The 24,017-nt window shown below is 42.8% G+C and overlaps 1 long non-coding RNA gene across 1 annotated transcript; it reads right to left on the reverse strand.

The window, feature by feature from the left end:
- Positions 1–7,254: 7,254 nt before the first annotated feature.
- On the reverse strand, positions 7,255–19,095 carry LOC145515614 (uncharacterized). The gene is made up of 5 exons (XR_014060950.1): positions 18,833–19,095; positions 17,425–17,679; positions 10,986–11,112; positions 9,190–10,154; positions 7,255–7,575 (listed from the first exon to the last, which is right to left on the reverse strand). It is a non-coding gene; the product is annotated as an uncharacterized LOC145515614 (long non-coding RNA).
- Between the last annotated feature and the right edge of the window lie 4,922 nt (positions 19,096–24,017).

Here is a 24,017-nt window from a genome sequence, read left to right on the forward strand (position 1 = left end):
CTCATGTCCATCGAGTCGGTGATGCCATCTAACCATCTCATCTTCTGTTGTCCCCTTCTCCTCCTGCCCTCAATCTTTCACAGCATCAAGGTCTTTTTCAATGATTCAGTTCTTTGCATCAGGCGGCTAAAGTATTGGAGTTTCAGCTTCAACATCAGTCCTTCCAACAAAAAATCAGGACTGATTTCCTTTAGGATGGACTGGTTGGATTTCCTTGCAGTCCAAGGGACTCTCAAGAGTCTTTTTCAACACCACAGTTCGAAAGCATCAATTCTTCGATGCTCATATTTCTTTATAGTCCAACTCTCACATCCATACATGACTAGTGGAAAAACCATAGCTTTGACTAGACACCTTTGCCGGCAAAGTAATATCTCTGCTTTTTAATATGCTGTCTAGTTTGGTCATAGCTTTTCTTTCCAAGAAGCAAAAAGCAAAGGAGAAAAGGAAAGATATTCTCATCTGAATGCAGAGTTCCAAAGAATAGCAAGGAGAGATAAGAAAGCCTTCCTCAGCGATCAGTGCAAACAAATAGAGGAAAACAACAGATTGGGAAAGACTAGAGACCTCTTCAAGAAAATTAGAGATACCAAAGGAACATTTCATGCAAAGATAGGCTCGATAAAGGACAGAAATGGTATGGACCTAACAGAAGCAGAAGATATTAAGAAGAGGTGGCAAGAATACACAGAAGAACTGTACAAAAAAGATCTTCACGACCCAGATAATCACGATGGTGTGATCACTCACCTAGAGCCAGACATCCTGGAATGGGAAGTCAAGTGGGCCTTAGAAAGCATCACTACGAACAAAGCTAGTGGAGGTGATGGAATTCTAGTTGAGCTATTTCAAATCCTCAAAGGTGATGCTGTGAAAGTGCTGCACTCGATATGCCAGCAAATTTGGAAAACTCAGCAGTGGCCACAGGACTGGAAAAGGTCAGTTTTCGTTCCAATCTCAAAGAAAGGCAATGCCAAAGAATGCTCAAACTACCGCACAATTGCACTCATCTCACATGCTAGTAAAGTAATGCTCAAAATTCTCCAAGCCAGGCTTCAGCAATACGTGAACCGTGAACTTCCAGATGTTCAAGCTGGTTTTAGAAAAGGCAGAGGAACCAGAGATCAAATTGCCAATATCCGCTGGATCATCGAAAAAGCAAGAGAGTTCCAGAAAAACATCTATTTCTGCTTTATTGACTATGCCAAAGCCTTTGACTGTGTGGATCACAATAAACTGTGGAAAATTCTGAAAGAGATGGGAATACCAGACCATCTGACCTGTCTCTTGAGAAACCTGTATGCAGGTCAGGAAGCAACAGTTAGAACTGGACATGGAACAACAGACTGGTTCCAAATAGGAAAAGGAGTACGTCAAGGCTGTATATTGTCACCCTGCTTATTTAACTTATATGCAGAGTACATCATGAGAAACGCTGAGCTGGAAGAAACACAAGCTGGAATCAAGATTGCTGGGAGAAATATCAATAACCTCAGATATGCGGATGACACCACCCTTATGGCAGAAAGTGAAGAAGAACTAAAGAGCCTCTTGATGAAGGTGAAGGAGGAGAGTGAAAAAGTTGGCTTAAAGCTCAACGTTCAGAAAACTAAGATCATGGCATCTGGTCCCATCACTCCATGGGAAATAGATGGGGAAACAGTGGAAACAGTGTCAGACTTTACTTTTTTGGGCTCCAGAATCACTGCTGATGGTGACTGCAGCCATGAAATTAAAAGACGCTTACTCCTTGGAAGGAAGGTTATGGCCAACCTAGATAGCATGTTTAAAAGCAGAGACATTACTTTGCCAACAAAAATCCGTCTAGTCAAGGCTATGGTTTTTCCAGTGGTCATGTATGGATGTGAGAGTTGGACGGTGAAGAAAGCTGAGCACCGCAGCATTGATGCTTTTGAACTGTGGTGTTGGAGAAGACTCTTGAGAGTCCCTTGGACTGCAAGGAGATCCAATCAATCCATCCTAAAAGAGATCAATCCTGGGTGTTCATTGGAAGGTCAGATGTTGAAGCTGAAGCTCCAATACTTTGGGCACCTCATGCGAAGGGTTGACTCATTGGAAAAGACCCTAATGCTGGGTAGGATTGGGGGCGGGAGGAGAAGGGGACGACAGAGGATGAGATGGTTGGATGGCATCACCGACTCGATGAACATGGGTTTGGGTAAACTCCGGGAGTTGGTGATGGACAGGGAGGCCTCGCGTGCTGCAATTCATGGGGTCGCAGAGAGTCGGACACGACTGAGCGACTGAACTGAACTGAACTTTCTTCCAAGGAGAAAGCATCTTTTAATTTCATGGCTGCAGTCACCATCTGCAGTGATTTTGAAGCCCCCAAAAATAAAGTCTGCCACTGTTTCCATTGTTTCCCCATCTATTTGCCATAAAGTGATGGGACCAGATGCCATCATCTTCGTTTTCTGAATGTTGAGTTTTAAGCCAACATTTTCCACTCTCCTCTTTCATTTTCATCAAGAGGCTCTTTAGTTCTTCTTTGCTTTCTGCCACAAGGGTGGTGTCATCTGCATATCTGAGGCTGTTGATACCTGTCCCAGCAATCTTGACTCCAGCTTGTGCTTCATCCAACCTGGCATTTCACATGTTGTACTCTATATAGAAGTTAAACAAGCAAGGTGACAATATATACAGCCTTGACCTACTCCTTTCCCAATTTGGAACCAGTCTGTTGTTTCATGTCTGTTTCTAACTATTGCTTATTTACCTGCATACAGATTTCTCAGGAAGCAGGTAAGGTGGTCTGCTATTCCCATCTCTTTAAGAATTTTCCACAGTTTGTTGTGATCTACACAGTCAAAGGCTTTGAAGTAGTCAATAATGCAGAAATAGATGTTTTTCTGGAACTCTTTTGCTTTTTCTATTATGCAATGGATGTTGGCAATTTATTCTCTGGTTCCTCTGCCTTTTCTAATTCCAGCTTAAACATCTGGAAGTTCATGGTTCATGTACTGTTGAAGCCTGGCTTGGAGGATTTTGATCATTACCTTGCTAGCGTGTGAGATGAGTGCAACTGTGCAGTAGTTTGAACATTCTTTGGCATTGCCTTTCTTTGGGATTGGAATGAAAACTGACCTTTTCCAGTCCTGTGGCCACTGCTGGGTTTTCCAAATTTGCTGGCATATTGCGTGGAGCACTTTCACAGCATCATCTTTTAGGATTTGAAATAGCTCCACTGGAATTCCATCACCTCCACTAGCTCTGTTCATAGTGATGCTTCTTAAGGCCCACTTGACTTCGCACTCCAGGATGTCTGGTTCTAGGTGAGTTATCACACCATCGTGGTTATCTGGGTCATAGAATATGTCTATTTCTTTATTTCCTGAAGTAATGGCCTTTAAGACTAAAAACAAAAGTTGATTGGCTGCTGAGAATGAAGTTTTGGAGCCTGAGTTTTGGTTGCTTGTTTTCTCCTTCTGCAAAGTTCAGGGCACAAACAGAGTCTTTAAATACAAATGTATTTCTTATTTTTAGTAAGACAATCAGGCATGTTTTGAAGGGTACTTAGGAAATGCAGATGTACAAAAGGGAGAAAGTATTTGAAACAGCCTATAAGCCCTCTTACCCAAAGACAGCTGTGGCCATTGTTCATGTGGACTCTTACTTTCACCTTTTTGTATCTCATGAACTTCCTCACTTCCTGCCCATCTCACTCCTTGTTTAGATATTTTAGGTGTGTTTATGGTGGTTTAAAGATGGCATTTTCTGCAGTAAGCAAGGAAGCCAGTGCCAGCCAGAGACACCCCCAGTCCTTTCTCTCATGTGTGTCCTCAACTCCTGGACCCACTCCTGGAGGGGAAGTCCATCTTCTTCTTGCATTAATCTTGCAAGGATTAAATCACAGGCTTGCAGTAAGGATTCTGTGGCCCAAGGCCAGAGGTCCACCTGGAGGACACGCAAGTTCTATGTCTGTCTCACATTACTGTGGACCTATAGCTTCCAGCTATCAAAGAACAAAAAGAGTGAAATCCATCCATCATTCATTTGACCAGGGTCCTACTCTGTGTCCGGGGTTCACATTATCTATTGCTGACTACCAAACCACCCAGAAATAAAATGGCTTTACACAACTATTTACTATTACTTCTTATGAATTTGTCCTTTGGCTGGGCTCAGCTCAGGGGTCCTAGCTTTAGGTCTCGTGTAGTTGTCGTCAGGTTGCAGCTGGACCTGGAGTTATCTAAAGGGTCCTCTGGGCAGGATGACCAGCGTGGCTCCCTCACACAGTGGGTGCCCCATGGACTCTCTCTCTCCCCTCACATAGTGTTTCAATCTCCAGGCCTTCTCCGCTTGGTGTGAGCTTCACATAGCATGGTAGCTTCAAGGTACCTGCACTTCTTACATGGTAATTGTCTTCCAAGGGTGGAAAGCAGAATCTGCCGGCCCAATTAAGGGCCCCCCCGGAACAGGTAGTGTCACTTTTGCCATAGTCTATGAGTCAAAGCTGTCACGGGTTCTATTCAGATTGAAGGAGGTGGAGAAATAGATTCTACTCCTTGACGGGAGAGTGTAAAGTCACCCTGCAATAGCATACGTGGGGTGGGAAATACTCTTGCCAACTTCTTTAGAAACTGATCTGCCACAAGCTGGATCTGTGTACAACCAGGGGGTACAGTGTTGAGGGCTCCCCAGTCCTTAGAGCTGACATCTAGTAATCAAGATAGACATTAACCAACCATGCAATAAAATGTATATTTCCACATTGTAAAGTTAGGTGCTAAAAGAGAAAAGAACAATGGCAAAGGAAAAGCGTAATAGAAACTTGGTGACGAATGCATCTCTGAATATGGGGCACATGGACTGAGACCCCGATGGTGAGCAAGAATTATTCAGGTGAATAGTACTCCATGGAGAAGGAACAGCATGTGAGAAAGAAGGAGAGTGGAGTTAAAGTGTAGGGACCGAGAGATGGATTAAGACAATACTGAAAAAGTAAGCAGGATAGTGTCATGAAGGACATGGCAGCCCTTGTTGAGTGCCTAGGACTTTTTTTCTCAGTACGATAGAAAAGCACTCATTTTGTTAGGTCAGGTCCAGCTGCAAGTGAACTGGGTCATGCAGGACATGGCAGCCCTCATTGAGTGCCTAGGACTTTTTTCCTCAGTACGATAGAAAAGCACTCATTTTGTTAGGTCAGGTCCAGCTGCAAGTGACAGAAATTCCAAATAACAATCTATTAAACAATTAAACTCTTCCCCACATGAACTAAGGTTTACATAATGCATCAGAGGCTAGGATGCCTGTCCACAGTATCAGGGACTAGCACCTTCAGTCTTTCATCTGCCATCCTCAGAACACAGTTTACCCCTACCTCATGGTTCAGAATGGCTGCCTGAATGCCAGCTATCACATCCACATGGCAGTCAGCAGGAGGGAGGATATGCTTTCTCCCTTTTGTGATACATGTCTTTTCTACATCTGCCTGTGAGGGAGGCTGGGGAATAGAGTCTTTCTCCCATTACCCATGTGCCTAGTTAAGAATTGAATGTTGTACTGACTAAGGAAGCAGGAGAGAAAATGGATAAACAGCAGTCTCTCCTATAGTAATGGAAGACTTTAAGGAAGGGAATATTTCTAACATTGCCAAAACATCTTATAAAATAAGAAATTGGTTTCCTTGTCAAGAGTCCTGAGTTCTACAGTGCCCTTTTTCCAACTCACTACTGTTCTCAGGGTGACTTCGTGAATTCCCTTAACTTCTCTGGGGCTTTGATTTCTCGTCCACAAAAGGGAGGCTAGCCTGCCCATAGCATAAACATGTTATGTGAGCTGGTAAGATCATAATAATTAAAAGGCTTAGCAGGGGGTGGGAGTGAGTAATCATGCTTAGGGAGGATGTTAATTTTGAGAAATTCCCAATCTGTGAAGTATTTAGAGATTTGGAGGCACTCAGGAAGCAAACAACACTCTTTCTGATGTTCCTCCCATAACCCAGCAACCAGCAAGAAGTCCTTACGTGCACAGAAGTGGGATAATGTCCACTGTCCTTAAGTGGACAGAGTGAGGCTGATATCATCAGCTTCCTTGGAAATGCCAAAGTTAAACTGACTTGCTGCCTGAGCAGTCATGAGCCTTGGTCACAGAGCACAGACTGTTGAGATAGGGACTAGAACGTTGCTTCCAGGAAAGTTGAAGCTGTTCACACACCACACAGAGATAGATTTTGGATGAGCTGTTCTCTAAAACCTGGATTAAAGGTCAAGTAGGGACAGAACTAGGGTTCACTTGTTCTCATTCTGAAAGTTTCACTCACCTTACAATACAGCAAGATTAGCTGTTGTTTATGGACTGCCTACTAAGCCAAGTCGGAAAAGGCAATGGCAGCCCACTCCAGTACTCTTGCCTGGAAAATCCCATGGATGGAGGAGCCTGGTGGGCTGCTGTCCACGGGGTCGTGAAGAGTTGGACACGACTGAGCGACTTCACTTTCACTTTTCACTTTCATGCATTGGAGAAGGAAATGGCAACCCACTCCAGTGTTCTTGCCTGGAGAATCCCAGGGACGGCGGAGCCTGGTGGGCTGCTGTCTATGGGGTCGCACAGAGTCGGACACGACTAAAGCGACTTAGCAGCAGCAGCAGCAGCAGCAACTAAGCCAAGTGGCAGAGTCGGGGCTAAGCTCTTGAAATAACTACCTCATTCAATGCTCAATAGTCCAAAGAGGCAGGAGCCAATCATACCCCCAAGTGAAAAGGTGAGGAAATTGGGCTCAAGAGTCCACATTTACTGCAGGCTAATAGCACGGCTTGTTCCTAGAAGTCTGGCTCCGGAGCCATTCAGTGTAAACCACTGTGTCCAGCCCCTTAAAGTCCAAAGATGCCTCACTTTCAAGCACACAGATCTTGAAGGCCTACTATGTGCCAGGTCCTGGACTAGGTGTTGGTATCATAAAAACAAAAGCCAGGCCTGGGCCACAAGAAGTTCACAGCTGGTGGAAAAGTACATCACGTAAATGTGCTGCTGGGTATTCTGAGTGGTTGCTTTGTACATGGGAGGAAGGCCTAACCCACCCTATAGATTATGCTGGGAACAGTCTGGGAAGGCTTTCTGGAGGAGGCAATGCAAGAGTCAAATCTGCTATCTCTGATTCAAACACACTTGAATGTGTCTGAAAGGCTTCACACACACATGCACACAAATATTACTGCTTTATACTATGCTTTTTTGACCCATCAGTCTGATCCTCCTAATTTACTTATAAACAGAGTTCCAGGGACCATCGGTAAAGACAGCAGGGTAGGCTCTCCTGAAACTCAGCTCCCCCTGTTTTATTGGTCAGCCCATTTATTTTTATCATGTTTCATCTTAGGTTCCAGCAGGTTTGGAGCAAAAGGTAGCCTTGCATGAGCATCCAGAGGAGGACAGAAGTCGGCAGCAGTGCCCTCACCTCTAGAGAGCCTGGGGCCTGGGTGTGAACCAGGTCATTCTTTCTTCCACTCACACTTCTTCACCACAAGCTTGTTATGACCTTCCTCCTTATCTTTTATCCCAATAATTGTTTCAGTGGAGAACATTTTCTTCTTTCGGAAAACACAAGGCTTGAAACTGAAAAAAATGAAAACGTGTGGACAATTTTCAGTTGCTTTTCTAGGAGGGGAGGTCCTCACATGGAAGGGTTCATGTCCTGCACCCACCTATCTGAGCATTCTTTCTCTTTTTTGTTCAACAGGGGTAAGAAAAATGAGAAACCTGGGATTTCAGCCCATTGCAAGAAAGATCCAGAAAGTGCACAGCAGGAGTAGTGGGGTAGCCTGGGTGATTGGCCTTGCTTCCTGACAGTCACACATGTGTGTGCCCAGTCATGTCTGACTCTTTGTGACACCGTAAACTGTAGCCTGCTGGCCTCTGTCCATGGGATTATCCCAGCAAGAATACTGGAGAGGGTTTGCCATTTCCTCCTCCAGGGGATCTTCCCGACCCAGGGATGGAACTCATGTCTCCTGCATTGGCAGGCAGATTTTTTACCTCTGAGCCACCTAGTATGCCTCCTGAGAGGCACAGTATCCCAGATACACTGATCATCTATAATAGGTCCACAGGAACATGGGCCCGCACAGAACTTCTACAAAGACAGGATTGTGGGGCCAGGCTGATAAAGGGGGTTTGGGGAGGGGGCTGGCTCTGAGGCCGTACTATATATATGATGCAAAAAACATCAATTGTTTCCATATCAGAGATGGAAGCCTGGATATTAAGAGGTGGGGCTTAAAACTGCTCCTTCAGTTTAGAAAAAAGAAAAGATAAAGGGAGAAAGAAGACTCGGCGTGGGGCGGGGTGGGAGACGTAAACAATGAATGGACAGAAATAAAGTGAAAGTTACTCAGTCATGTCTGACTCTTTGTAACTACATGGTATATACAGTCCATGAAATTCTCCAGGCCAGAATGCTGGAGTGGGTAGCCTTTCCCTTCTCCAGGGGATCTTCCCAACCCAGGGATCAAACCGGAGTCTCCTGCATTGTAGGCGGATTCTTTACCAGCTGAGCTACCAGGGAAGCCCCAGACAGAAGCCAGGAAAGGAGAAAACACTTAACCAGAATTTCTAAAACCAGATTCCAACAGAAATTCTTGCCTCCATTTGTTAAAGATTTACCATTAGGGCTAGAACTCTGATTGGCATTATGGGGTGATTAAAAACATCTGAGTTTTAAAGGAAAGCGGGACTGATTTTAAATCCTGATGCTGCTGCTTCTCAGCTGAGTGAGCAAGGAAAGCCCTCCTTTCCTCATGAGTGAAAAAGGCTGTGATAATACCTAGTGAAGAGCCCCCAGCAACATCGGCTGCGGGTGGGGGCTAGGAGAGGACGTGGTTGGGATTTCTTCCCCTTGTGGGACTAGGAAACCTGATAGCCTGGCCTGATGCTCCCTACTGCTCCCGGGGGAGAGGAGTCTCCTACGAAAGCTTTTCCATCGCTGCTGGAGGGTCGGAGAGGGGCCTGAGGTGAGAAGGACCATCGCCCAGACAGCACCTGAAAAGGTGAGATTGTGCTGAGGGTGCGTGAGTGAGAACAGAGTTGGGGGAAGTGGGCGGCCACCAGGCTCTAGCCCTGGCCAGGCATTTGCTGAAAACCACTGGACCTCTAGGTTCTCATATGTGAATTACTTTTCTTTTCTTATTTCTGTTTATAGCCCTGCCCTGTGACGCTCTGGCAGCTAGTCACCTCTTCATTCACTCACAGCCTCTATTCCAGACGTGGAATTCAGGCCTGAAGCCACTGTCTTCTGTTTCAAGGTTGATGGCATGTCTGTTCTTTCATGGTCTCCGTCCCCTTCTCTTGGGCTACTTTGACTGTGCTGAACACACTCTTTGGAGCAGGCATTTGGCTCATGTTCAGTTCTTAGAAGTGAGGACAGTTTGCGGTGGGGGCCATGTGAACAGTGGGGTGTGTACCTGCATGCGCGTGTGTGTGCCTATCTGTGATGTGTGTTCTTCTCCAGTGTAACCCCTCCTGTCAACTGTCAGCTCTTCCACTCTCTTCACAGCCTCTCTTTAAATAAATTCATTCCAATCCTTTGAAACATTTCATCTTTAAACCCACAAGAATGTTCAGATTCTATCTGGGCTTCAGGAATTAGCTAGTTTCAAAGTCACTTCCAATTGCATGACCATTCATGTAGAAACATTAACCTTTCTGAATCTTTCAAGTTGTTTCATTAGCAGATCTAAATGTGTCCTTTTCCTTCTTCGTTTAGTAAGTTAACTAATCATTCTGGCATTGCCCTCATTTTTGATGTTAAGCAACCCCACAGTACCCCTGGCACTATATAGGTTTCTGACTGCTCTTAAAATGGCTTGTGATCAGGAAAAAAGCAAAAACAAAAAACCCCGCAAGTGATGTTTTCCAAGACAGGCTTTAAACAAGATTATTCTCCAGAAGTGGAGTTAAAAGAGAAAAATTATATAAGTAATTGCTTAAGAATGTGCCTTAATACTGTAATTTCTTAATATGATGACACAGTCTAAATGTGCTATCTGAGATGTTCTTGAAACAGCTCGAGGTCCTTTGTGTTGTGGAATGAGATACTTTTCTCCAATTAAGAGATGCAAGTGCTTCAAAGAGAAACAGAATGTAATGCCTGTTAGGGAGTGGGATGGGCGGTGGGGGTGGGGGTGGGGGACGGATTTCTGAAAAGAAAGGAAAAGAAAAACTAAACTTTATTAAAACTTTGAAAATCTAGTGGGCGTAAATGAAATGGTTGAGTAAGTTCAGCTAGATAAGCATGTTGTCATACAATTAAATTATTTTAATCGGCCAAATAAAACACAGTTGTAACAACCTAACTTCTTAGAATCCTTGGGTATTTCACAAGGATCTAGTCTTACCTTTCAGCTATTCAGGTATGCTGAATTTTTTTTCATAACATTTATTAAGGTAGAATATAAATAGGAAAGCATATTTTAATGTTGAGGCAGCAGTTCCTCTTAAAAATAATGTTTTATTGTTATAAAAAGTTACACAGAAATTTACAGAGAAAATAAAAATCACCCATAATCATACCATTAGGGAAAACCATTATTAACATTTTGGTGTATTTCTTCTAAACATTTTGTGTATGTGTATGTGCATAAATGGTGTAATTTTTCAAAATTGGGGAATCATGATGTGGATACAGTGTTACATTGTGGTTTATCATCTTTGTTGTTTATACTTAACATATGCTGGGGAGGTTTTTCCATGTCATTATACATTCTTTTATACCATCATTAGTACTGGCTATGTAGTTTTCCATTATGTGAGTGTACCATAATTTTTTAAAAAATCAGTTCCCTGCTATGCATCACTTGGGTTCTCTCCTGGGGTTTTGTTTGTTTGTTTGTCATTACAAACAATGGCATAGATAGGTGTCCGTGTGTATCCATGATTAGTTCTCTGAAACAAAGGGTGGGAACATTCATAAAGCCATTCATACAAAGGCTGAATTACCCTCCAGAAGAGCAGCACCAACTAATACTCACTCCAGGAATGAAGAAGGATAGTGAGGAAGTCAAACATGCAGACTGGGCTTGAATCTTGGCTCTGCCACCCTCCAGTAATGCAATCTTGGGCAAATGATAGAAATACTCTGCCCTGCAGACTTTTTATCTGAAAAATGGGGGAAATCAGTGCATTTATGTCATGTGGCTATTTCAAGGATTAAATGAGCGAAAGTGCTTGGACCTGAGATGCTGGTCCATCAGGAGAATCTTACAACCAGATTCTTCCACCTATCGATTCCATTCACTTAACAAATCCTCAGTGAGTGCCCATCCACCATGTGCCAGGCTCTGTTCTCGGCACTTGGGGGGCATCCGTGAGCAGAACAGTTGAAGATCCTGGACTGAATGGGAGCTCCCATCCTAGTGGCAAGGAGGAGGAGACAGACAATAAATAATAGAGCTGAAGAAGTAAGTGTACAGTATCTTAGAAGGTAATGAGCGTGCTGAGGAAAAGGACAAGGTAGAGCAGTGTAAGGATTTTCAGGAATTTGGGGTTTGGGTTTGGAATTTTAAGAAGGGTAATCAGAAGAGGCGCCAGTGAAAAAGTGACAGTTGAGCCAAGACTTGGAGAGGGTGAGAGAGCAGACAAGCAGATAACAGGCGAAAGGCTGGGAGCAGGAGTGTGCTGGAGCCTCAGAGGCAGGCAAGCGGCAGTGTGGTGGGAACAAAAGGCGTGAGCCGGGTGGCAGGGGAAGGTGACGAGAGAGAGGTGGCGGGGCAGACCTCATGGAGCCTTACAAGACCTCTTCCTCTGTGTGGAGGGAGGCGCTACTGCAGACTTTTGAGCAGGGGAGTAACACGGTGGGGCTTCCATGCTGTAAAATCACTGCCTGCTGTGTTGGAATAGACTGTAAGGGTCAAGGGTAGAAACAGGGAGTCTGTTAAGGGTGACAATGACAGGTGACAGGTTATGGTGACTCTGATCCTGTGGAAAGAGTGAAAGTGGCCCAGCATAGGCGGATTCTGGACCTGTTGTGAAGGTAGCACCAGTAGGATTTCCCGTGGGTGTGAATTGGATGCGGGGTGTGAGAGGAATAGGAGTCAAGGATTTACTCCATGGCTTTTGACCTGAGCACCTAGAATAATGGAGTTGCCTTTCATTGAGCTAGAAGATCAGCCATGGAGTTTGGAAAATGCTAAGTTTGAGGAGTCAATCAGATATCCAAGTGGAGGTATGGAGAAAGCAGTTAGAAAGATGAACATCTGGACAGGGCTCCCTGGTGGTTCAGCGGTTAAGACTCTGAGCTGCCAGTGCAGGGGATGCAGGTTTGGTCCCTGGCTGGGGAACTAAGATACCACATGCCTTGCAGCGAGAAAATAATTAAAATCTGGGGCTTCCCTAGTGGGTCAGAAGGTAAAGAATCTACCTGCAATGCGGGAGACCCAGGTTCAATCCCTGGATCAGGAGGACTCCTCTGGAGAAGAGAATGGCTACCCACACCAGTATTTTTGCCTGGAGAATTTGGACAGAGGAGTCTGGCAGGCTACAGTCCGTGAGATCACAGAGTCACACACGACTGAGTGACTAACACAAGAGTCATAGGTATATGAGTGATAATTTTAAAACTACAAGATTAAATAAAATCTCCTAGAAAATGTATTTGCATAGAAAAGAGAAAAGGGGCAATGACTGAACTCTGGTGGTGTCCCAACTTTATAAGATTGGGGAAATAGGAAAAAGCATCGCAGGAGTGTGAGAAGAGCCAGTATCGAGGTAGGAAGAAAACTAGAGAGTCCAGTGTCCTGGAACCCAGGTGAAGAGAAGGGATCAAGGAAGAAGGAATGATCCAATGGTTCAAAAGCTACAGTGAGATCAAGTTAAGCTGAGGATGTAGCATTGATGGGTTCTTGTGGATTCTGCAGCCTCACCAGATGAGAGCAGATTTGATGGAGTGGGCAGAACAAAAAGTCTGATGAGAGTAGGCTGAGAAAAAACAAGAGAAGGCTTGGAGACAGTGAGTATAGACACATCTTTGAGGAGTTTTACTCTAAAATAAAGGTGACAGGGACTAGCTGAGGAAGTATAATCAGATGAAGTTACAGTGTGTGCATTTGTGTGTATATGCGTGCATGCTAAGTCGCTTCAGTCATGTCCAACTTTTTGCGACCCTATGGACTGTAGCCTGTCAGGCTCCTCTGTCCATGGGACTCTCCAGGCAAGAATACTGGAGTGGTTGCCATGCCTTCCTCCAGGGAATCTTCCCGTTCCAGGGATAGAAACCGCATCTCATATCTCCAACATTGACAGGCGGGTTCTTTTACCACTAGCGCCACCTGGGAAGCCCCATTTGTGTGTACATGTGTGTTTAAATAATAACAGGTGTATATGTTTGGGAAGAATCCTGAAGAGAGAAAACTTTCTGACTGTAGGAGAGAGAGAACTGTTGGAATAATGTTGTGAGTAGGCAAGAGTGAATGGGCTCTAGTGCAAAGTGAAAGAATTGACTTTAGACGGGAGCATAGGAAATTTGTCTGTATTAAGATATGGCTCCAGATGCCACCAGTGGGTAGATGTGGTCAAAGGAGGCTGAAGACTTCTCTTCCGATTGCCACATTTTCTCATGTACTTATTGAGTGTCTACTGCATGTCCAGCCCTTGGCTGTCCATCTGGTCTTTTTGCCAGGTTCCCCACATCTTTGACATGCCTTTACCTCTCTGAAATAACTCAGGAATGTTTCAAGGACTTATTAGGTTTCAAGTGACAGCAGTAGTGGTACCCAAAGAAGCCTGGGGGGATGAGCACCTTTCCAAATGCCTCCCTGAATACCTGGGCTCTTCCTGGGGTCAAGAATTTGAAGCAGTTACTCTATCACCCATTACTAAACATTGATAGAAACTCGTGCTAAAAATAGTTGTGCTAAAAATAAAAAGTCCCTGCGCTTATCTGAATTTCTTCAATGAAACTGCCAGCATCTACATATTTGGAAACATCGGTGCCAACACTTGGATGTTTGGAAACATCAGGAACCTTGGCATCCCTTGGCATTTTTAAAGTTTTATACTCCTTATCCTGATATTTTGGTGTCATGTAACATAGCCAGGTAGTGTGAAGAATCCATTTAGATTTGAGTCCCTGCTCACAAAGGTCTGTTTCCTTCCTCACTCAGATACCAAAGCAGAGAACACAGGCATCACGGAACTCTGAGAAACCAGCGTCATTGCCATTTTACCTGATATCGTCCATGAAAATAAATATTCTCTTATATTTAGAGCTGAACCCTCTCACAATTCTCATTCTAAACAGTCAAACTAATTTTGATGTCTTTTGTTACCTCAAGCAATTACAAGCCTTTCCTTCATCTTTTTTTTTTAATGTTTGATGAAATCTTAAACCTATTAAAACTCTTCCAATGTGTACTCCTCATGGTTCTCATCAAGTCTCACGGGTAAGTCAGCTTTGTTTTTTATTGCCTTTGGATTACGTTACTGCAATCCATTATGAGTTGTTGGATAAGATGCTGAAATCCAAGGTACCTCCCAGCTTTTCAAAAGCTTGTGATTCCTTGCAGTCAATGAGGTATTAAATTCAGCTTCCTTTGCTTAATACAAGGTTTCATGGTAAAAGGTAGGCAAATCTTTTTTTTTTTTTTTGGTCACACAGCATGTGGGATCTTATGTTCTCCGACCAGGGATCCAACCTGCATCCCCTGCAGTGGAAGCATGGAGTCTTTAACAACTGAACCACCAGAGAAGTTTCCGCGAATTTTTTATCTGTTCTTCCTTGTAGCTGAAGAGCACTTTGCAAACTGATGTCCTTTGTTTATACATATTTTACACTCAATGCAAGGAAAAGCAAAATTTGTGGTATCTGTTACCAGTATCTTTGACACCTTTTTGTCCCTTTGGAGTAGTAATAACTCGAGGATTTTTAGATGACTTTCTTTCCAAGATCAGATTCTACGTTAAAAGAAAGGGACAGAAAGGATCGTACTGCCAGCTTTTTACTCCTTCTTCTATGGATCTCTCCAATATCTTTTAGATGATGTGAATTTTGAGAATTAAAAACCAATGAGGATGCTCATTGCTATAACCAGAGCTCTGAAACCCACAAATATTATTGTTATGTTTTTAATTACATATATATGACAAGAAGAAAACAAGCATTGTAATTACTGATCAGTCAGTATAACTTGTATTAGATAGGGTGGCACCATTACTTGTATTAGGTAGGGTGCTATAACAAACTCCAAATTCCCATAACACAGCACAACAGAAGCTCGTTTATTGCTCACATAACTGTAAGTGTTCTTGCCTACCCTGTAGTTGTTCCTCACTTCAGTTCAGTTCAGTTCAGTTGCTCAGTCATGTCCAACTCTTTGTGACCCCATTGACTGTAGCACACCAGGCTTCCCTGTCCATCACCAACTCCTGGAGCTTGCTCAAACTCATGTCCATTGAGTCGGTGATGCCATCCAACTGTCTCATCCTCTGTCATCCCCTTCTCCTCCTGCCTTCAATCTTTCCCAGCATCAGAGTCTTTTCCAATGAGTCAGCCCTTCACATCACGTGGCCAGAGTATTGAAGTTTCAGCTTCAGCATCAGTCTTTTCAATGAATAGTCAGGACTGATTTCCTTTAGGATCGACAGGTTGGATCTCCTTACAATCCAAGGAACTCTCAAGAGTCTTCTCCGACACCACAGTTCAAAAACATCAATTTTTTGGTGCTTAGCTTTCTTTATGGTCCAACTCTCACATGCATACATGACTACTGGAAAAACCATAGCTTTGACTAGATGGACATTTGTTGGCAAGGTAATGTCTCTGCTTTTTAATATGCTATCTAGTTTGGTCATAGCTTTTCTTCCAAGGAGCAAGTGTCTTTTAATTTCATGGCTGCAGTCACCATCTGCAGTGATTTTGGAGCCCCCCAAAATAAAGTCTCTTACTGTTTCTATTGTTTCCACATCTATTTGCCATGAAGTGATGGGACCAAATGCCATCATCTTAGTTTTCTGAATGTTGAGTTTTAAGCCAACTTTTTCACTCTCCTCTTTCACTTTCATCAAGAGGCACTTTAGTTCCTTTTTGCTTTCTGCCATAAAGGTGGTGTCATCTGCATATCTGAGGTTATTGATATTTCTCCCGGCAATCTTGATTCCAGCTTGTGCTTCATCCAGTCTGGCATTTTGCATGATGTACTCTGCATAGAAGTTAAATAAGCAAGGTGACAATATACAGCCTTGACGTACTCCTTTCCCAATTTGGAACCAGTCTGTTGTTCCATGTCTGGTTCTAACTGTTGCTTCTTGACCTGAATACAGATTTCTCAGGAGGCAAGTAAGGTGGTCTGGTATTCCCATCTCTTGAAGAATTTTCTACAGTTTGTTGTAATCCACACAAAGGCTTTAACATAGTCAATGAAGAAGAAGAAGATGCTTTTCTGGAATTCTTTTGCTTTTTCTGTGATCCAGCGGATGTTGGCAATTTGATCTCTGGTTCCTCTGCCTTTTCTAAATCCAGCTTGAACATCTGGAAGTTCTTGGTTCACGTACTCTTGAAGCCTAGCTTGGAGGATTTTGAGCATTGCTTTACTAGCGTATGAGATGAGTGCAATTGTGCGGTAGTTAGAACATTCTTTGGCATTGCCTTTCTTTGGGGATTGGAATGAAAACTCATTGTGGCCACTGCTCAGTTTTCCAATTTTGCTGGCATACTGAGTGCAAGGCAGAGGAGAAAAGGAAAGATATATCCTTCTGAATGCAGAGTTCCTGGAGTGGCTGTCCCCACACACGGTCATTCAGGGACCTGGGATCCTTCCACATGGTGGGTCCAATAGCCCCAGTTTCCTTGGAGTCCTCTGCATCTGGCTAACAGGTGGCAGAGGGGAGTAGGAAAAAAGGCATAGCCCACTGCTTAAAACACAAACCAGAAGTGACACAACACTTCTGTTCACATCCCACGGGTAAGAATTAGCCATACATCCTGTTCTGGATGCAAAGGAGGCTGAGATATGTAGTCCCTAATTAGGCAGCTGTGTCTGAGTAATAACTCTGAGCTAAGGGTTAGCCAGCCATCCCTGCCACACTGTGTAATGTAATTACATTTTTAAAATACATTCTACAATGCCTCCTACTGTTAACATTTGGAATATAGCTAATAAATGGGATCACACTACATATATTAATGTTGTTGTTGTTGTTCAGTCACTACTTCGTGTCTGATTCTTTGGGACCCCATGGACTGTAGCACGCCAAACTTCCTGGAACTTCACTTTCTCCCTGGAGTTTGCTCAGATTCATGTCCCATGAGTCTGTGATGCTATCTAACCATCTCGTCCTCTGCCACCCTCTTCCTCTGTTTGCTTTCTGACAAAATGTGGTCCACTGGAGGAGGGAATAGCAAGCCACTCCAGTATTCTTGCCACGATAAACCCATGAACAGTATGAAAAGGCAAAAAGATATATATTAATACTTACTGTTTTGTTACAGTAAAGATGATCTTTCTTCATTAGCAATAAATCAAATCACACATCTGTCACATGTATGGTAGATGTACATCATTGCTGTGAACAGAACAGGGTTGCAAGTAGCAGCCAGGCATTTTTCTGATGTGTCTGTTTGGTAGCCAGTATCACAAAGACAGAGAACAGCATGAGACTATGCAGCATAATGAAGGGGGCTTTGAGGTCAAGCATATCTGGGCTCAAGTCCCAGTCCTTGCATTCACCAACCTGTAATGATAAGGAAGCCTTTTGTTTAATCCATAAAATGGGAATAGGAGACTTCTTTTATTAGGTTTTTGTGAGGGTTAGTGAAATACTTTATGCAAAGAACTCAAATACCAGGATGACTGATAAGCTTATTTTTTAAACTTTATAAGTGACTTTAAAATTTATACGTTTTATAAGAAAAGCTTTATATTTTGGCATTTTGTGGCCTAGTGAAATAGAGGAACATGTGAAGCAAGACTGCATACAAGTCACCTGGGGATGTAGATACTGATTTGTTAGGTCATAGTTTGGGCCCATGAAACTGAATTTCTAGCAGATTCCCCAAGCTGACTCTGATGGATGTTGTCCTTGGGACCAAAACTGAGAAACAGACATAAAGGCTCCAGCTAGGCAGTCAAAAGGGGACCACCAGATGGCAAAGAGTAGGAAAGCAAAAATCAAGAGAAAGGAATAAATGACCCAGAGTTACAAGAGAGGTAAAAGGTAAGAGGAACATCTAGCACAGTATCTCAAGAGGCACTTTGGTGAAATGGATTTTCTTTATTGGGATCATACCAAGCATTGTGGACGTTTGGCATGCCTGCCTGCTCAGTGAGTGCCAGCCGTGTCTCCACACTTACTGTAAAAATGAAAAATGCCCCACATTTCCCCAATCATCTCTTATGGGAGCAGAACCACCCATGGTTGAGGACCACTGATCTAGTCCAACAGCCTCGCCTTTTCAGATGAGGAAGGTGGGTTTCAGAGAGGTGAAGTGACTTGCTTATGGTCACACAGCCTATAGGTGGCAAGGCTGGGAAGAGAACCAAGTGTTCTGCTCCAGTCAAGGGTTTATTTCCACCATGCGGCCATTTTACTTTACATGTTACTGTAAGTCATAGAAAACCCAATTTTATCTTCCCTCAATAACAGGGAAGTTGATTGACTCATTTCACTGGAAGGTCAGAGGTATAACCCACTTCAAGATGATACAGATAATGGCTGTGATTCCATAGGTCTGTGACATAACTGGCTTTGTGGTCCTCTGTGTCAGCTTCATCTTCAAGTTGATAAGTTGATTATAGTAACACCCAGCCCTGCATCTGGACAACAATATCCAGGGAAAGTGAGAGAGGGTAGCTTTTAGAAACTCCCCAAGAAAATGAGAAAGAACTTCCCCAGGAGCTCCTGGATCTGCTTCCTGTATCCCAGTGGCCCAACTTGGGTCACAGAGCCATTCCTGAACCAAATTCTGAGCAGAAATCTGGGATAACGCTTAGTTCACCAGGCCATCCCCAGAGTAGAGGTGAGGTTGTCTTATCCCAGGCTGTGTTGAACAGGAGTGAGTAGGTGTCTGAAAAAAATTAAGTTTCTATTACAACGGACTCTCCTGCTGCTTAGACCACCATCAGTGTTAATGATAATAACCTTGGCTCCTTTGCATCTTATACTTTTAAGTAGTTACCCAATTATTCATTCTACAACTATGATGTCATGTTCTTTGGGGTTCTCAGAATGTGCCTTAAAAAAATAAATAGTAATATTTTCATACATCAAATAATATATGGTTAGATGTCTGGCACATGTATCATTTCAGACTAGCTTTAGCTGTGTGTGACAAAAGACTGAAATAATAGTGACTTAAAAGACACAGTAGTTCTCTTCTTACACATGTAAATAATCCATAGGGTAGGAGGCCAGGCTAACAGGGTGGCTCCACAATCATCAAGGATCCAGATGTCTATCCTGTTTATCCCTCATCCTAAATCTGAGGCTCTGAGCTTCATGGTCCAAGCTGGCTGCTTGACTCCAATCACTGGGTCCACACTTCAACCAGCAGAAAGATAGGAAGGCCTGAAGAAAGGTTTGCTCTTCTTTTAAAGACATTTCCTAGAAGGACAATATAAACTTCCACTCAGAGTCCTTGGCCACACCTAGCTGCAAGGGAGGTTGGGCAATGTGGTCCTTATTCTGGAAGGTAAAACATTTGGAATTTTATTATTAAGGAAAAAAAGAAAAGGATACCGAGGGTAATTAGGAATCGATGCTACATATACATAATTGAAAAAGAATGAGGGCTTTCCTGGTAGTTCAGTGGTCAAGAATCTGCCTGACAATGCAGAAGACATGAGTTCGATCCCTGGTCTGGAAGGATTCCACATGCCATGGAACATATAAGCCCAAGCATCACAACTACTAACCTGTGCTCCAGAACCCAGGAGCCACAACTACTGAAGCCTGCACACTCTAGAGTCCATGCTCCACAATAAGGGAAGCCACCACAATGATAAGTCCACAACGGAAAATAGAGAGTAGCCCCCACTCTCTTTAACTAGAGAAAAGCCCGCACAGTAATGAAGACCAAGCAGAGCCAAAAATAAAATAAATAAATAAATAAAATTATTTTAAAAAATAAATTCTGAATATTCCCATGACACCAATAAAATACATTTCGAGAATTATTCAACAATACTCAATAGTCAACAATACTCAATACTCAATAGTATTTAGAATTCTTTTTTTTTATTTTAATTTATTTGGCTGCGCTGGATTTTAGTTGCAGTATGTGGAATCTTTAGTTGCAGCATGTGGGATCTAGTTCCCTGACTAGGGATCAAACCCAGGCCCCCTGCATTGGGAGTGTGCAGTCAGCCACTGAACCACCAGAAACTTCCTAGTATTTAGAAATCTTCAGCTTCGCTGGAAAGTCCAGCCAAGTAAAAATTAAGAAGTGCCAGCCAAGTAAGGAAGAGCCAGTTTACTCTCAGTTCCTTAAAGATGCTTCCTTACCCCTAATACCAGGCATTTCTCCCTGGGTGACAAGGAGAATCGACTTAACCAGCCACAGATAAGAGTCAACAACCCAAGCAAACAAAGGGGGTGGTTATCCAACTGTAACCCAGAGGTAAGATGGGGCTCATATTGCCAAATTAAACATTAAGCACCTTTGAAAGAAAATATCTGAAAACCAGAAATAGCTAAAAAGTAACTCTAGTCATTCATTGTATTTTCCAAGATCAGTAAAGGGACCTGAGTCATATGCCACAGCCACACCTCCTTGTCATCTCAGGGACCTTACTTGCTCACATTCTGACGCTGCTTCAGCATCTTGATGCTTCACTCTTTCTTGAAAGCTGTATTCTCTTTTCTCTTTCCTCCCTCCTCTCCTGCCCTGTCACCCATACCCATTCTTTATGTGTAGAATCCCCAAGACCCAGAAAATAGCAAATCAAGACAGGACTGTCCTCAGTGTGGGGGAGGGAGAAACTGAGCCAGCATAGCAAGACCGGGGCAGAAGGGGACACAGAGGGTGGGGACACTCCCACAGTCCCACTAATCCTCTGTGTGACAACCACTCCTGGGCCATATGATCATAAGGTCAGTCCGCTACCTGGACACCCTCATCTTCTCCCAGAGTGGATCTGGTCAGGCCTTTCTCAGGGTTGATGGAGATGCTGCTCAGAGGCACTGCCTCCCTCTGAAATGACCACCTCTGTCTGGAGGGTAACTGTATAGCAGCTGGGGGTTGTTAAAGATGATGCTGTGCTCAGCCGCTCGATCGTGTCTGACTCTTTGCGACCCCATGGGCAATAGCCCGCCAGGCTCCTCTGTCCATGGGATTTTCCAGGCAAGAATACTGGAGGGGGTAGCCATTCCCTTCTCCAGGGGATCTTCCTGACCCCAGGATCGAACCCGTTTCTCTTGTATCTCCTGCATTGGCAAGCAGATTCTTTCCCACTAGCGCCACCTGGAAAGGCCAAAGATGATGCTAACCACCACTTACTACCTCTCTGCTCTTCAGGACTAAGTCAGAAATAATTTTTTATGAAGTTAATTTTTAAAAATGAGAGCATAGGTGAGAATTGGAAGTATTAGCAACACACATACACAAAAGGATGACTTCTAGGTGACATGACCGACAAAAACAGAATCCTGATGCACTTTAAATACATAGAAATGATGGACCAAATGTCTTTTGAAATATATTTTAAAATATGTATTCATCAAGACCTCCCTGATAGCCCAGTGGTTAAGACTCTTGAGCTGCCAATGCAGGGGGCATGGGTTAGATCCTTGGTCAGGGAACTAAGATCCCACATGCTGCGTGGTGTAGCCAAAAAATTAAGAACAAAACAAAACACACATGTTCACACTCAAAAGTAAGAAAAAGGTATCTGCAGGAGCTAAGCATGAAACAGTAACTCACAGCCCCAGAATTATGCAGAGATTAAATCAATGCAGCCTGCAGAGAGATAGACTGGATTAGTGGTTTCAGAGCTGAGCTTCTAATGCCCCTAAAGAGCTGAGAATTAAAGCAGTGGACCCTGCAGGAGGCAGAGAGCTGGAACTGGGCTCCCTGCGAGAATTTAGAAACCGGAAATCTGCTAACTCCTTTATCCATCAACAGGTATTAGGAAAGGTCTGGAAACTATTGTATAGTTATAACAGGAAACAAGGCAAGAAATTCACAGAAGACAAACAGGAGAAAATATAAAACCCAAAACGTGTTTTCTGAAAAGACGAGTAAAAGCAGTGGACCTCTGAGGGAGTTCCCTGGTGGCCTAGTGGTTAGGATTCCAGGCTTTCATGGCCTTGGTCTGGGTTCTATCCCTGGTTAGGAAACTGAGATCCCCGTAAGGCATGTTTCACGGCCAAAAAGAAAAAACAGAAATGGACCTATGGCTACATTGATCTTTTTTGAAGCATAAACAAGCCAATATTAGGACAGAAAATAAAATAATAACCATAGGTACAGTAGAGAGGGAAATAGAGTATTCTATGATTGAAGAGTATTCTGGGCCAATAAAATTAAAAACTTAAATGAAATGGGATAATTTTCTAGAAAAATATGAAATACTAAAATTCAATATGAAAAAGAAGATCTGAAGAGAAGACTTAGTTATGGTTCCTATGGTCAAGCAACAAAATAATTTTGCCTTGTTTAAAAAAAATGAAAAAGGATAGTGCAAGAAAAGTTACCAGCCAATGTCTCTTATGACTATGTCAGCAAATACCCAAAATAAAATATTAACTCATTGACTATAGCAATTAATTTTAAAAAAGAGGATCCAAAGGTAAATCATGCCACAATTGGAAAGGATATCATGATACCACTAAGCATTGTTCTTAAACATTTGATGCTATTTTTCAAGCCATTGCCACATGCAAAAAAAAAAAAAAAACTCTATCGAATGTCCCTAATTCTTTGCTGATTGGCTCCAGACTTAAAATCCTGGGTACCGTGAGCTGAGCCAAAAACATAGTTCAAGGTCCTAGATGCTAGAGCACAGAGGAAAGCATATGTTGATTGTTTCAACTCTTACAATGAATACAGGTCCTGCCTTTGGCCAAGATTCAAACAATAGGGAATTCCCCAACAGGAAGGTATTTCAGATGCTGGATGGCAATAAATTAATTAATTAAATAAAAAATTTAAATCCGCAAATAGTAAAGAAATTTAAAAACTTTTTTCCTCTTCCCAAAAGACAGCATGTTCAAATGATTTTTATGGGCAACTTCTGTCAAACCATCAATTATAAAATTGTTCCAAATATTTTAATTTTCCCACATTAAGCTATACATTCACTGCAATCCCAATGCAATTTCCATTTAGATATTTCTGGGGAAATTGAAAAACTGATTCTAATGTTAAATTGGAAGAATAAATGTTTGAGAAGAGTCAAGAAACTCTGAGACCGTTGAGAGAATCACTCTTCAGGATGTGAAGATGTATTAGGAACCTATAATAATAGTAAGTATTAGACAAAATATCCATGGAAAGAGAAGAAAGCTCCTGAAGAGACTCATGCTTTTGTAGGAACCTGAAGTATGATAGAGAGGGTGTCTTCTCCTAAACACTCTGAGAAGCCTTCCTGAAGGTGATAGAGGAGGCATTTGGTAATTATGGGGAATTAAAAGTAATGAGGAAACTGGACATGTTTTCTACAATTTCCAGTTCAAAAATCACCATGAGGATTTCCCCACACCTTTATTGCAAGTTCTTTCTTTAGAATATAGATAGATGGATGATAGAAAGGTAGATATTTTAAAAAATAATTCTTTTGAACTTCCCTTTTAATAGCTATAGTTTCATGCTGTGCTAGAGACTAGAAAATAACGGATATATTTAAATAGACTCGACCACATTGCAAAATGCAAAGTACCTAAGCAAAATGAATAGTGATCAAATAAAATCCTTGGTAGAATTCACAGATACATTGATTTATTATTTCACCAGAAGAACGCACTAAGTACTTGGGGGATTTTCATTTTTATCATTTTAGAGTAAAGAGAATTAACTACTACAGATACAGCAAGGATACCAAAGGAAATATGAGTGTCAAGTTCTTAAAATCTAG

The sequence above is a fragment of the Giraffa tippelskirchi genome, chromosome 1, assembly GCF_054371585.1.
Source record: "Giraffa tippelskirchi isolate mGirTip1 chromosome 1, T2T-mGirTip1v1.2.pri, whole genome shotgun sequence".
Lineage (NCBI taxonomy): Eukaryota > Metazoa > Chordata > Mammalia > Artiodactyla > Giraffidae > Giraffa > Giraffa tippelskirchi.